Genomic DNA, 5,334 nt, shown 5'->3' with positions numbered 1-5,334 from the left:
ATGCGTGAATTTCGATTGTTTATTGAGAACAGTTACAATAACTCTTGTGGCTAATATCATATAATAAGATTAAACATAATATATCTTTACGATAAGTGCGTAAAACTTGCGATATTATAGGATTGAAATTGTAAATTAGAAACTACGTTTTAATATAATGAAGCCTGAGTATAAAGTCAGTATGGAGTAATTTCCATTCCGTTCTTGTATAACTGTTTTATTATTTGAATTAATTGATCATTTCATACATGAATAATTGTTATAGTTGACAATATTTTTCACGTTTTAGCTGTTGTGTCCCTGTTAATAAAAACGCTTATTAAATCATACACATAATGAGTTCGGTTAAGCCCAAGAACGGTGTCCAGCTAGAGAGAAACGAAACACGAAATATCTGGCATAAACTAATTTCCGGAAAAATTTCTAAAGATTTTTGATTAAACGGATGCCGTTCGGGGTCTCACAGAGAGATAAACTGATGCTTGAACTCACCTTCAAGTTTCCATTATATTCTACATGAACTGTTTTTCATTTTAATATATCTGTCATACAATTTACTGATATTTAGTCGAAAATTTCATGTAAAGGAAACTTCAAGTCGTAGTAAGACAGTTTCAACATTTTTAAATTTCTAGTTACTAATTTATTCCTCGTCACTGTATATGATTATATGATGTATTTACACATGTACTTTATAGACTAGTATCAAATTAGTAAATACATGTAAAGCTTCTCTTCAACTCTAAATTTAAATTACCTATAATTTTATATAATTTATCTTATCTTTTTAGTTTTATAGAATTTTTTCTACGCTTTAAAAACAACTGAGTAAATATTGAATATTGAATTTCATATAAATATTTAATAGTTATAAATAATTTCAACATTTTAAAAGTGATGATTTTACACATTTTTCTGGTATACTAAAAATATATAATTATGCAAATGACGTAATGGTACCACTGTCGGACTTTCGAAAGAAGAATTTTATTTAAAATTTACATTGAATAAAAATTTGTATCGATGAAAATGAACAGAAAATTTTGATTTATTTATACAAGAAATAAAATTTATTTTCGACCTGTAATGTCCCACGACAAAATGAACATTTTAAAGAAAAAGTATTTGAGTAGGAAGCGGAAACAGAATTCCTATAAATCTCCATATACATACGACCGAAAAAACTATAAAAAAACCATTCGAGAATAAGCAAATTTCGGTGTTTACTATCATTCACTCAACCAAAACTAAAAACAGTACATTGTCAAATGCAACTTATATAAAATCAAAGCATTATGAAGAAGAATTCGTATCAAAATATCCGTGATTTAGAGAACTCCGAGTATTAATCCATATGATTGGTTTTTCAACAACGTGCACGACTATTGCTCTGATAATTATTATGATAAAATGCATTCCTGCGTGGAAATGCAAAGCTGAAACGTAAATATTCAATGTTGCATTATCAGAAATAAACAGACATCCCTAGTCTCTTAGCATGAAAAATGACATTGATTTGCAGAAATCATTTTTAAACACTCAGGAGGAACCTGATATACCAGAAAACAAGTTTTCACGTACAAATACAAAAGTTGATAAAGAAACTCAGGTCAAAGAATATTTTATAACACACGACATTAATCAGACGGCATTTTGTGAATATCCTATGAAAGTTAAATTTAAAAACAAAATGAAGCTAGAACAAAACGCAAAGGAAACAACTTTCTATCAATTCATAAATTGTAAAATTAGGAATTACACGAAAGTCAGTTAGGTTGCAGGCGGATCATAATCTACGTTCAATACTAATGAAATTCATTATCATCGAAATTGAAAAACATAAGTAACAACATTTTTTTATTGGAAAGAAAAAGTGATGATAAATTAAAAAATACGTGGTATTTTTAGTCCACGGCACATAAATGTTCGCTAGGCGGGAAGGCTCACTCACGCCTGACAAACATTTATCCAAATGTGAGAATCAGAAATTGAATTATATAATTTAACTGATTGATGTATTTAACGTTATAAGTTAGTCTAAATCTTGTACTATCTTCATCGGGAATTTTTCCTTAAACAAGATTCATTCGCCCTTTTCTTTATTTTCTCATGTGGAAAATATTATGTTGTATTTTCTCCATGAAAAACAAATACACCCATACCTCGCTATACGGCCGCTCTTTATACGGCATTTCGCTATAACGGCCCTCTTCGATTAAGGCACGTTTTCGATTTACGGCCTAAAATGTTTCGCTATAACGGCAAAAAAACTTTTTTCGATGTCGATATATCTACATGTTGCCAATCTTGCGCAAGCGCAATCTCGATGCACACTCTTTTCTATTTCCTCTTGTTTACGAGCGTTATTCAGTGTGTGCTCATAAAGCGGCTGGTTTAGACTTGTCTGTGAGTGTTTTATGTACATATTTATTACTGAAGAACGAAATAGACAAGAAGGCAAGACAAACAACGGTGGACAATTTTTTTAAGCCAGGCCCATCCTTACCAGCGAAAAATGATGACGACAGTGATCTGCAGGTTACCATTTCTTCATCGTCTTCAGATTAAAGCCATTAAAAAAAAATTATATATGTAAACATACACATATTTTATGTAACATGAAGTTGTTTCATTTTTGTTTATAGATTATTGTTGGTTTTTTAAGTCTGTTATTATTATATGTACAAATGTATGTACTTCTTATGTATGTATTTTTGATTTAAATGAAATAAAAAGATAAAATGCATTTTGAATGATAAATCATGTTACATATTTAATAGATTTGGAACCGATCCCATTGAATTCGTATGAATTTGTATTAGAATAATTGACTCCTTATACGGCTTTTCGCTTTGCGGCCAAGTTTCGTGGAACGTATCTAGGCCGTAAAGCGAGGTATGGGTGTATTATTCTTTCAAAATTATTAATAAATCAGTGTGAGAGGTAAATTTCTTCCACATGTTGTTCTTGCCAAGGTGTTTATTTTGTTATAAATAACGTAGTGTCGTTTTAATGACAAAATGTGAAAATAACTTTCTTTCTCACACCCCTTATCTTCTAAATTCGACCACCATCTAAATGCCCACTCCTTTTCGACAGTCCCCCAGAGCATATATTTTATACGTAAATAAAATATATGCTCTCTGTTTCAAATTAGTAATGTCTTGTCCCTGTACATCGAACATTTTTCTTAATAATAGAATCATGCAGGTCATTATTTGATTCTTTCAGGGAAACATATTTGAATTGAAATAACGTGACTTCCAGTTTGAATCGGAAGTTTGTTTATAGTTAATCGGACGCTCCAGCCATAGCCTTTCTAAATCTCTTCTCGGCATTCATCAGTTTTATTCTGTTCTCGAGATTAAGGGAAGCCAGTTGGACGATAGTGGGTGTTCATGTTTCCAATTTTTTCAAATTGCAGTCCAAACAGGAAAAGTATAAAAATTGTATGATTGTTTCCCAGTAAAAATTTAGTTGTTAAGGGAGAATTTTTTGAAAAATTTTTCAGTAATCATGATAAACGAGTATATATACATATGGTATAATCAGAGCTGTGCCAATGTTTTTAGTGCCATAGACAATACGATGTACTTTTAGACCACGGCGCATAAATGTTCGCCAGGCCTGAAAGACTCTCTCACGCCTGGCAAACATTTATGCAAGTGTGAGAATCAGAATTTGAATTATACAATTTTACTGATTGAAATATTAAACGTTATAATTTCATCTAACTGTCGTGCTATTTTGGATCAGAAATTTCTCTTTAAACAAGGTCCATCCGTTACTTTTTTCATTTTCTCTTGTGGTAAATATTATATTGCATTTTCTCTAAGAGAAAGGAAATAAAAAGGGAATTTTCCCTTTTTATTCCAATGAAACCTTTTTTTTATTTCGTTTTACTTTTCATAGACACAATGTAGTGACACTTCTTAAACACTTGGCAGATTATTCATCTTTTAATAGGTTGGTAATATTTTCCTTTCAAATATTTATAAATCAAATATTTTCAAATTTTTCATAATATTTGAAAATATTTGATTTATTTTCAAATAATTCAAATATTTTCCTTTCAAAATTGTTAATAAATCAATGTGAAAAGTAAATTTCTTCTACCTGTTGTTTTCACTAAGGGAAACGTATTGTCGTTTTTATGAAAGAATTGTAAATTAACTTACTTTCTCACACACCTTATTTTTTAAATTCGACCACCATCTGGATTTCCACTCCCATTTTCGGCAATCCCCAGTACAGCCCGTTAGAGTACGAAATAGAGATCTGCCATTGGTCGGAAATCGGAGAAAAAACCGACCACTTTCTCTGATCAGTGCCTTCCTAGTCAATATTTCTCTGAATAGACCTGCCTCGTAAATTGTTCTTGAAAGAAAAATATAGAAGTTGTCCGCCAGAATGTAGACCATTTGCTCTTGTGCGCCGCTAGAATCGATCGTCTCCCGCTGCACCGAAACATACTGAAACTCCAATCCGATTAACGCCGATCAACAATTCAAGCTACTCAGTCGAGGTAGTGTACCTTAAATTTATGTAAATTTTCTCTCACACTTGCGAGATAGGTATAGCGTATAATTGTTAGCTTCATATTTGTATTATATCTTGTTTTATTTTTATTAAAATATCAATTGTTATCTTAAAGAAATGGCCTCCTCTATGAAGACGATTTCATGCCAAAATCTTACCACGTATCTACAGTCCCTCCCAATCGACAGAGTGACTTAAATACGTAACTGCGTGCCTATTGCTAAATTTTTAGACTGGTGTCGGGAATTCCGACTGTAGATCGGGATTTTACGATCGTTGATCTAAAAACACTTTTGAAAACCATCCTACAACTCTGCGGGCGAATCTTCCAGATTAGTAGCCGAGTAAATGGAAGATATTACATTTATTTACTCCCGGTTCCTCACACAAGACCTTAGCAACAAGGTCGTACCATTTGTCCCGTTGCCAATGCAGTGCTATTGCTCTGAGTATAATAGATTTATACAATAAAAAGTATTGTTACAAACGAAATTAAGTTCAAATATTGACCAGAATTAACATTAAATATGTACTGTACAAATATAAAAAGTTTATCCGAAATGCATCAAATATATATTTGTTTAAAATAAATTACGTTTTTGTGAATTACAAACGGCGCTACACCTTCGACTACGTTAACCCTGGTAAATTCAATTTTTAGCTATTTCCATTTTGCTGTTGGCACTAAGACGATCTTTTATCAACACCGATCGAATAGGATCCAGAATAAGGCACCAGGGAGCTGAAAATGGGGCCTGCCATATCTAGGACACGGTTTCCATGAAAAATTCCTAA

This window comes from Centruroides sculpturatus, unplaced genomic scaffold (genome assembly GCF_000671375.1).
Source record: "Centruroides sculpturatus isolate CEXI.00-Female unplaced genomic scaffold, Cexi_2.0 scaffold2402, whole genome shotgun sequence".
NCBI classification, from domain to species: domain Eukaryota; kingdom Metazoa; phylum Arthropoda; class Arachnida; order Scorpiones; family Buthidae; genus Centruroides; species Centruroides sculpturatus.
The sequence above is the reverse complement of the archived record's forward strand: the minus strand, read 5'-3'. Positions refer to the sequence as shown.